We start from the raw sequence: 10,894 nt of genomic DNA, 5'->3' as shown, positions 1-10,894 counted from the left end.
ACAGGGGAGAAAAGTATTACAACACGGGCAGTTGCTTTTGGTTCCAAAACCAAAATCTGAAGCAAACCTCAGTTCCAGTTCTGAATTTCTAAGTCTCATTTCTTCCACTCTCAGACAGAAAATGTTTCAAAGCACTTGTTGCAAAACTACTGCAACCACTTCGAGAAGTTGATAGACCTAAAAAGCATCACTTTCATGCTATTTTAACACAAAAGAGAGGCAGTCTGTCATGAAAACCAGACCAATTGCAAATCAGAAGAAACCAGTCAGCCTTCAATTTTTCCTTCTCTTTTCTGTGGGCAGGATGTGATAATAATGAACTGCAGTACCTTATTCCTCTCTCAGTACAGGGAATCACATTTTCACCAAGGCTCTTCAACACAGGTGTAACTTTCTGGAAGTCTCGAAGTTCATTACTTTAGCCAAACATCTGAAAACCAGGCATATAGGCTGCATCAAAAGGCTTTGTATTATTTCCACAGAGCGCTCGTCATCATGTAGGTGCTGTAGAAAAGACAATTGTATTTCCCTTATTTGAAGCTCACTTTGGAAATCATACACCAGAAAGAATAGGAAATCCTGTTCCTGAAATGCAGATGTCACAGTGGTGGAATACAGCTCCTATAAACACAGGACACTGAACAACGTTTTACGACAAAAGTAAAGATCAGAACAATCAAGTAGAATATACAGAAGGATTAATTGGTAAGAAGAATTAATGAATAAAGCTGAAATCCACAAGGGATACACCAGCTCCTGATGGAAAGAGAGATCAGCAATACAGGTACTGAATGCAAAGTGTTTGACCCTTAAAGCAGAAAAAGAAATTAACTTTTTAATAGGAAACCCAAATGCAAAAACATACAAAAAATAAAGTTCTGTTCCCCTCTGAATTTGCTGGTTAATGATGAAGTCTATTAATAAAACAGAAGGTAGACACTTTCAGTAGTGACAACCCGATCTAGCCAAAGATGTCCCTGCTCATTTCAGGGGGGTTGGCCCAGGTGAGTTTTGAAGGTCCCTTCCAACCTAATGATTCTATCATTAACTTGGGTCCATATTACACTTGATGACACTAGGTATATGCACTCAATAAAAAAAAGCTTAGTTATGTGCAGGTGAGAATTCTGTGGAAAGAGACCATTAAAACTACGGCCAAGCATCAAGCCACATAAGTGCTATTTCACACCCCAATGAACAAAATCATGCTGTAGCCCTACGTTGCTCCCTGAAGAAGCATGTTGATCAGGCAACACCATCTTCCAGTATGGGGTCATGGATTTGAGGCAGCCTGGAACAGACTGCTAGTGACCAAATGTTGTTCCCAACTGATCTACTTGAAAAACAAGTTGAAAGCCTCCATTTTCTCCCTAATGGACAGGTGTTCCCCTGACACAAAAAGCCAACCCATCGTTACACTGGGGTGCTAACTTGAATCCTTATGGGTACTCTAAAAGGAAGACAATGGGTGGACATGACCACGGAAAGCTAATGACTCTTTCAGCCCCACAGATGGTCACTCTAATAACCCCAGGAAACTGTGTAAAACTCCGTTATTGAATTAGAGCTGAAAATCTCTGTATAAACAGTAAATTAGACATGAGTTTGCCATGCGATAAAATGTAGAAATAAAAAAAAAGACTTTTTGATACTTACCCAGGCAGGAAGGTGGCATTTTGTCACACCACGAAGCAGGCATTTAGCAGCAACCACAGGGCTGTCGTGCAGCAACATCTGAAATTTGTGTTCACATTTATACATTTCAATTCCAATAAAACTTTGTCTTACGGGAAACTGTTCAGAGAAGTGCAGTAACACTCATAATGAAGCTGGTTTGATAGGAAAGGTCTCAATAACTAAATGTACATACTTTGATTCAGTAAATTCCTGATTATTTACATATTTATATTATCATAGAATCCAAAGGTTTGGGTTGGAAGGGACCTTAAGATCATCCAGTTCCAACCCCCTGCCATGGGCAGAGACACCTTCCACTAGAGCAGGTTTTAAAACAAACAGTGTTGTAGCCATAATATTCAAAAAGTAAAATCATTGAGGATAAATAATTCAATATACTGAATGCAGATGAACAGAGGTCATGTGTCCAGTACTGACATCATAAGATATTTGAAACAGGGCTGCTATCTCCCTCAGGAAGAGGACAGAGCAAATTTTAAGACAAACTTTTCCAAACCATGTTCATGATTAAACAGCCTAATCTCAGTTTCAAGAGAGACCAAAAAGCCCAGAACCATGTTTACAAAGATTTTGCACCACTGAGTACTTAGCTTTCATTGATTTTAGTGGGTTAAAAACTATCAGTTCAATGATTATATGTATTTGGATATCTAAAGTTATTGAGAGAGTCCTAAGTCCTATTAAATTCAATGGAAGCTAAGCACCTGACTTGTTTAGATATTTCTAAAAAAGCTGGAAAATGCCCAACAACCATTTCTGAAATATTTCATACTATTGTTACAGACTTGTATACACAGGGAATAGCCCAGAAGACCTCCCATCTTGAGACCTTTTCTAACATATTTTATTCTGTGAGACCAAGATCCCTATAAAGAGGCAACTATTTTTTTACTGCTGTCATGCTAACCTCTAAAAAAACAGTGGTGAAATTGAAAGGAAAAAAGAACGAGTGAATCAGACACAGTAGCATTATTTCTACATGAAGGGGATGAGTGAAGAAAAATCAGGTTTTGTTAACCCATTTTTCAGAACAAAGGCTTTAACCCACATTTCTGGGTGACTTTGAAAGATATCCCTGCTCATTAGACTTCGGCCATATTCCTCTGAAGTGTGTTTCCATCTTTGTTGCTAAAGCTGCTCCCTGAGAGAGACAGATTTAAATTTAAACTGAATATGCTGGACACCCTTTTTATTTTCCATGGTGTCATTGTTTTTGTTCCACGCTTTAAGCTGCCTGACCTGAAATTAGCAATTTATCATACTGCCCAGTTAAGAAAAAAGAGCAACTCTACAATGGAAAATGTTGCTGAGGGTCTGCTTCTGTTGCCAAACTGTATCTAAAATCACTTCTTGATCAAGCTCCAGCCCATTTTATTTTTATCTCTTTCATAACAAAAGAGAAACAACTTGGCAGAAGGCTGCGAACTATTGGTGGAAAAGACAGAATAGCTACTGGGTACCAGAGTGTCTGGCAAGACATACAAGTGTTCCCAGACATAACTGTCATGAGCATGTAAATAAAAACATAACTTACATAGAGCACTGCCACAGCCTCAGGGCTTTTTAAATCCATTTGAGCCTGGCTCAACTGAATGCAGAATTGCAAGTCCCTCAATTTACCAGTAATCATCTGATGCATCATCTTCTCTGATGCAGTAACATCCCATCAGCAAAATTAAGTTTACATTTCCCAAAGTAGCAGCTGAAAGAGATTAAAGTTTTTCCTTTTCCTTCCTCTACAAGTTTCCATCCACTGCTTCCCACTTCCCAGCAAAAAATGGTGCACCAGTGCAAAGCAGTGATATGCATTTCAGGGCCAGTGGTGGTTCTGAGGTCTGGTATAGCACACTGACTTCACATTAGAAAAGCAAACGTCTAGTTGATTACAATCAGAGAACCACAGACTGGTTTGGGTTGGAAGGGACCGTAAAGCTCATCCAGTTCCAACTCCCTGCCATGGGCAGGGACACCTTCCACTAGAGCAGGTTGCTCCAAGTCCCGTCCAGCCTGGCCTTGAACACTGCCAGGGATGGGGCAGACACAGCTTCTCTGGGCAACCTGTGCCAGCGCCTCACCACCCTCACAGGGAAGAACTTCTGCCTAAGATCTCATCTCAATCTCCCCTCTGTCAGGTTAAAGACATTCCCCCTTGTCCTGTCCCTACAGGGCCTTGTCCAAAGCCCCTCTCCAGGTTTCTTATAGCCCCTTTAGGCACTGGAAGCTGCTCTGAGGTCTCCAGAGCAGAGCTGCTCCAGCCCTCGCAGCATCTGTGGCCTCCTCTGGACACACTCCAACAGCTCCATGTCTCTCTTGTGTTGTTGCCCCAGAACCGGACACAGGACTGGAGGGGGGGTCTCCTGAGAGCACAGTAGAGGGGCAGAATCCCCTCCTTCAATCTGCTGCTCACGCTGCTAGGGATGCAGCCCAGCACCCGGCGGAGTTCTGGTCGGCTCATGCTGAGCTTCTCTTCACCCAACGCCCCCAGGTCCTTCTCCTCAGGGCTGCTCCATCCAGTGTCCAGCCAGCCTGTAGTTGTGCTTGGGATTGCCATAGCAGCCTTCCAGTATCTGAAGGGGGCCTACAAGGATGCCAGAGAGGGACTCTTCATCAGGGACTGTAGTGATAGGACAAGGGGAAATGGGTTTAAACTTTGAAAGGTGAAGTTCAGGTTAGATATTAGGAAGAAGTTCTTCACTGTGAGGGTGGTGAGGCACTGGAACAGGTTGCTCAAAGCAGGAAATCCTCCAACCCTGAGAGTGTTCAAGGCCAGGTTGGACAGAGCCTTGGGCGACATGGTCTAGGGTAAGGCGTCCCTGCCCATGGCAGGGGAGTTGGAACTGGATGATCTTAAGGTCCTTTCCTACCCTAACTATTCTATGACTCAGGTGCAGGATCTTGCACTTGGCCTTGTTCAACTTCATGAGGTTTGCACTGGTACATAGCACCTGACTTCACCTGACTAGTAGACATCATAGACTCAAAATGACTTAGAGTCAACTTTTGCTGTAGTTGGTCTTCAGAGTTTATTGAACCAGGCTCTTAACACAGGATCAGCTAGCTTGACAAGTGCAGTGACCGGAAACATACAGGTTTTGGAGACTTAAAACAGTTCTCAAATAGTTGTTCCTAAAATTATGTTCCTAAAATTATGACCTGTAACATAAAATAGCAAAAAGACAATGAAAGCTGAGGAATTGTACTAGGATTTCTGGAGTATCATGACTAATGTACCACATTGGTGCAAGGGCTATCTTTGTGATGGCTGTTTGTAAGGTATTTCCACCACACTCAGAGGAAAAAACAACAGGCATGTGTTCAGACCATCTTGAGGTGAAAGCAAGGAGGTTCAGTACAACGTAAAAGCTGTTGGGAAGGGTTCAATATCATGTTGAATCCTTGTTCAGCACATTTGGTGAAATACCTGAGTTTTCCAAGAGATAATCTGATGTATTGAATAAACACTTTGACAAACAGACTGTACCTGTTCCTACTTTTCTATCATTGGCAAATCAAATTTGTATTTAACTCCATCAGCTGCCAATATTTCATGGGAATGATCTCTATGTCAGGATGCCTAAAATAGAGCCTGAAAACTAGTCTTAAATGAACCCTTCTAATGAAAACCAAACAAGCAGTTACCTGCATTAAACAGATAATGCCTGAATACAGAAAACTGATTACAGCCTACAAGTGGTCCAGATAGATACACTTGGGGTTTCACCTAACAGAGGCAGATCACAGTCAGAGAAGGAACTTTTCACTTCTGTTGACTCAATCTACAAATGAAAGTAAACATAAATATTTTAAGTCCCAGTCAATTAATCTATTTTTGGCCTAAAAATGAGTAATTATCTTGTTTGTGACTAATCGCAGTAGCAAACTTGTGAGGGGCAAAGGCCACTTTGGAAACACATGCTCTAATGTGAGTATCTGAGACTGTCCTAGAGGTATTTTTCTGCTTGTGAAGAGCAATTTACAATTATTACCCTTATCCAACTAAAAAGGAATGGAAAGAATTCAGGCCTCTAAAATTATATCTGACACTGTCTCTAATCCTAACCAGCCTTCAGATTATTTGATCTTTGCCACAACCTAATAATCATTTCACACACACAGACTCATAAATCATTTGTGCACGTGTCAGCTTCAAAACCCGGAGAAACCGAGAGGCAACTTTTCCCGTCAGTTCTCATCCAGGTCCTGGTATTCAAGGAAATGCTTTATTTTAAGCCTGACATCACATACATAGTTAGGTGCTGTTGTGTACCATGTGGAGACAAAGGTGCAAGACCAATTGAATCTAGGGTATGAAAATTAAGGGGGTTCAGTTACCTGCACTAAGATCAGTCTTTCCATGACACAAGTTCATGTTGGTAACTTTACAATGCATATTAACCAAATAGTTTCCAGAAACATGAATTTCATGGAGCTTTCCAAGGATCCTGGGGGTGGAAAAATATGTTGCATTTTGGGGTATATTCTATCTGTGTCACAGTGCCTGCCAGAGCCAGTACTTTTTATACATCTCCAATTAGATCAAAGCATTCATCTCCAACAAGCGTGACCATTGACATCAACAGAGGTGTCCGAGTTACTCCAAAAGAAGAGGTGCCTGAACATTTTCCAGAGGTATTTGAATAGAGTAAACGATGATTTCATACAAAAATAGCATTAAGAAAAATTAAGCCACAGCTATACAACAAAGGAGAACATTTAGCTTCAAAAAAAATCCTCCTTTGAAGCAAGGCAACTCCTCTTTCGGTATTAACTACTAGGTCAGCTTCAGTCAGTTGCAAAGGACATATAACAACCAGAATTCTCCAAGCCTCTTCCGGAAAGTACAGTAGTGCACCTGGAAGATTCATGAATCAGACATTCCCTGTTTGCACTGTCTATGATCTTGAGGGCTTTGATTCATGTATCACAGGATTTGTAACAAAGCCAGCAGTTGGAAGCACAATGAAATTTAGATGTTAAGCCTATTCTATGTACTAAAACTGTTCTCCAAAAAGGCTGTGAAAACAGCCCAGAAAAACGGGATCGCAGGAACTTGCCAACTGTATCTTTTAGGGCTTTGTATAAATGTGTGGTGCGTCAGAAAGTTCACCAATCTCAACACATCTGCCTGCAGGATAATATTCCCCTGTGCACTCTGCGTTAGTTACAGTTACAAAAGCCTGATAATAAGCATATCTCAGATTTACCAAATATTAAATCTTTAACCAGAATGCTTGGCAGGGATCAGAGCATCATACCTGTTAACTGTTGTTATGATGAATTATAGAAGGGCAAATAAAAAGATTGGAGATAAAATCCTGGCTCTCTTGAAGACTGGGATTGTTTCCACTGGTTTTGACAGAGCTGAGATTTCACTCCTGATCCCTGTCTGGAAAAAGAAATAATAAATCAATCAACATAAACAATAGTTGGCACAACACCAGGAGGTTGAAAAGTGATGACAGCAAATCCAGAGATAGAGCTAAATGGTTCTGCAAACTTATTACGAAACATCACCATGCTTTTTCAAGCAAATAAAATAATGACCCAAAATAGAAGGAGTGGAATAAAGTGTCAGTGACTGTATTGCCTCATTTTGTAAAATGGAACACAAAGATTCACAGAGGTTTGCATCAATGTTTATGAAAACTAGATTACTTCGCAGCTGAAGACGGAATTTCAGAAGGAAATTTAGAATGTGGATTCCCAAGACGGGATTTAAGACAGGTTAGATAAGAATTTTGAACACATAAACTTAAGGAACTTGTGCGGAAGGGCAGTTAGCAGGGCCCTTCACCAAGAGAAGCTTACAGTTTTGCGCTGTTGAGTTCTGACTCCCAGCCCCACATTCAAAATAGTAGATTTCAAAATACAAGGTACTCCTCAGGTTATAAAGACCATCCACCTACCCTGGTTGTGTCCTTGTGTAGGACAGAGAAAACGGACAAAGTTTAAGTTTAAACTTAAACAGAGGAAGTTAAGGTTAGATATTGGGAAGAAGTTCTTCCCTGTGAGGGTGCTGAGGCGCTGGCACAGGTTGCCCAGGGAAGCTGTGGCTGCCCCATCCCTGGCAGTGTTCAAGGCCAGGTTGGACGGGGCTTAGAGCAACCTGGTCTAGTAGAAGGTGTCCCTGCTCATGGCAGGGGGTTGGAACTGGATGAGCTTTAAGGTCCCTTCCAACCCAAACCAGCCTGGGATTCTATGATTCTGCATATCATTGACAATTCAATTTATTTTTTCCAAAGCAGAAAAGGAGAGGGAAGAGCGCAAAGAGGCTTGGTGAGTATCACCAAACCCCAACACACAAATGTTCATCAAGGTCTGAGTTTCCCGATTGCGGTTGCGCCAAGATTTATTAAAGCACAGCATGTGTTCATTTATTTCTATCCAAAATGAACTGAAAAGGTGCTTTGCATCTGCTCACAGGGAAATAATAAAAAAAGTTTGCTTATTTGGCAAACTTTGTTTAAAAATCTGTTTCTTCCAAGGTTTGTCTCTTTAGTTCTTTTTGTTTGTCTGACTGGGGTTTGCAGGGCTGCTTTGGGTGTGTAGCTTTCTTCCCCTCCTGTACCTCTCTTCCTCCATCTGTTGACCTCACTCTAGCACATAGTTTCCCACCTACTTTGCCAAAAATGTATAAAACTTGGGGCGTCTGCTCCAACTTCTTTGTGACTTGTAACAGTATCATTAAACTAACATTTGCTCTGTTGTAAAGAAGCCCCTGTAACTTTAATTAGGCTCTTCTGCTCCATTTGCTCTTGTGCAAGTGTGAAGTAATTCTTCCACATGGAAATCATAGGGAATGGTCTTTATTATCACCAAGTTGTGTGAAAAGCTCAAAACCTCAACACAAAGTTTCTCACAGTACCTAGTGCTATACTTTCTGCATATAAGATGTTTTCCTATGAAAAATACTATCTTCCTTATCTTGCATTTGCACCAAAGCCTCCTTCTCTCCCTCTACCACCCCTGAACTCTCCTATTCAGGGGATAAGCAGACTCCAATCCTCTCAGAGGCTCAGGAAAAAAGGCCATTCCTTGAAAATTCAGTTTTCCAGCCATGGATATGGGCAACTCTGCAGCTCATTATTCCCTTCATTTTCACAGTTAAGTTTGAGGTTTCTAATGCTACCCTATTGCATATCAAGAGTTGGATTAATACCCTGAAAAAGAAAGGTTTCATCAGCTAGATTCTCCTGCAACTGAAGCATTAATACAGGTAGGCAATAATATGAAGCAATGCTACCTGATTAGTTTGGGAACAAGCTTCCAGAAAGTCCAAAAAGAAAATGATGCTGAAATACATTAGTGTCCCTAGTATCAGAATTAGAAATTCCTTTTCCTTATTAAAGTGATTCTTTATTAAATAGAATGTTCAGGGTAGACCCAGAGGATATAGTCTTTTCTATCACTGCAAGCAACTCCCTGTTATTCCAGTAGTTGTACACTACAGACCATGCAGAAATTGAGGGATCATTTTTTGAATTCAGATCTAGTTATTTTCGTTGTTTTGTATCTATCTCAGATAACATATCTCCTTTGAGAAGGCATGTTTCCATGCTAGACAGTCTGACATAAGAATATAACATTGGTTTACCTTTTAAATGGAATGAAGACGGGGAGGTTCCCTCTTCTACTCTGTGATCTCTTCCCATTGCAACATCATTTCATATGCGTATTTTGTGTCTATATGCATTCAACTGGTGTTATTACAGTCCTGCAATGAAGTTACAATCATTACAAGGTTTTCCCTTCCACTGCCATATGCATATACATTTTAACCCACATGACACATAGTTGATTAAAAATAAAACAACATAGAAGCCAAATCTCTCAAATCCTAATTCTCTGGTTTGATCATAGGATTATTTTTCATGTTGGCAGGTGGATTTTCCCAGTATTCCCCTCAATTTCTTAAAAGCAGTATGAATCCAGAGGTATGTACTCTAAAGAACAAAAGACAGCATAAGCAAAAGATACATTTACAAACATGCTGGGCAGGCAGTGACTGACCACCCAGCTACCCTGAGAACACGTGTTACATTCGAGAATTCCCAGGTAGCTTGAAAAAAGAACATACCCGTGGCAAAACCAGAAAAAGCGTTAAATCCTGCCTCTAAACCCATTGTTTCTTGGACAGAAAATATCTCATTTCTTTATTTTTTACAGTAAAACATACCTCAGTAGTGAAATACTCAGAGACCACTCTGAAGTTCTAAAGTATAGTACCATCAACACAGAGATCCAAGATGTGTCAAAAGCACCTGAAAACCAACCGCATAACATTACCCCCTGAGGCTAACACTGAGTATATACCTGTGAGATTTCATAGAAAGGTCTGTTCTGCACATTTGCTCTTCCTCCTGCTGTGTTCAGAAGCATTCAAACATCATGCGAAGTGTAAACTCAGATGTGCTCTCCTGGTCCTGGGGCTCCTAAGATCAGGTGGTCTTGCAGGTAATCCCCAACCATGGTCCCTCCTGACTCCAGGCACCTTAAAGGCAACCCTGCTGGTGTCCAGCTTTATGAGCAGGGGGTAAAGCAGTAAGCACAGGAGGTAAGAGAGGCACAGTCATACAAAAAGGTTTCTTCTGGACCCTGGAAAGATTCTAGTAGCCATCTCTGCCACTGTAAAATTCATATAATAGAAACCAGCCACAACATGCAAAATTACTGAGCAAACAGTGATGAAATTAATTCACTTTGCTCAAGGCCAGGTTGGATGGGGCTTGGAGCAACCCAGTCTAGTGGAAGGTATCCCTGCCCGTGGCAGGGGGTTGGAACTGGATGAGCTTTAAAGTCCCTTCCAACCCAAACCAGTCTGGGATTCTATGATTATTCAGCCATGAGTCTGGGTGACAAGGTATCTCTTGCTTTTCCTCCCTAGAAACAAAGATTACTCATGAAAAATTGGTAGATGCTGCTTTTTCACTGACATACAGAAACTGGGTTTTGTATTTATATAAAAATTTGATCTCTTTAATGAGTATGAAAAGTATATATTATCAAACCACACCAACTTCTCTCTGAAGTCCTCGCACACAAAAAAGAGAAAAACCAAAATAGGCTAATTTCTAAACAAAGGGTTTTGCTTTTTCCCATTTTAAACTGCTTATAAAAACTAAAATCCAGTCAAACTATACCGAGAGTGAGAAACAAGGGTTTTCCATTCATCCATGCCTCTTCCTTCAAGCATGCC

The 10,894-nt window shown here is 40.9% G+C and overlaps 1 long non-coding RNA gene across 1 annotated transcript; it reads right to left on the bottom strand.

The window, feature by feature from the left end:
* Positions 1-344: 344 nt before the first annotated feature.
* On the bottom strand, positions 345-10,165 carry LOC115607419. The gene is made up of 5 exons (XR_003991233.1): positions 10,012-10,165; positions 9,293-9,412; positions 6,954-7,084; positions 1,657-1,734; positions 345-504 (listed from the first exon to the last, which is right to left on the bottom strand). It is a non-coding gene; the product is annotated as an uncharacterized LOC115607419 (long non-coding RNA).
* Between the last annotated feature and the right edge of the window lie 729 nt (positions 10,166-10,894).

The sequence above is a fragment of the Strigops habroptila genome, chromosome 4 (assembly GCF_004027225.2).
Source record: "Strigops habroptila isolate Jane chromosome 4, bStrHab1.2.pri, whole genome shotgun sequence".
Taxonomy (NCBI): domain Eukaryota; kingdom Metazoa; phylum Chordata; class Aves; order Psittaciformes; family Psittacidae; genus Strigops; species Strigops habroptila.
Note: the sequence above shows the minus strand (reverse complement) of the source record. Positions and strands in the feature narration are given on the sequence as shown.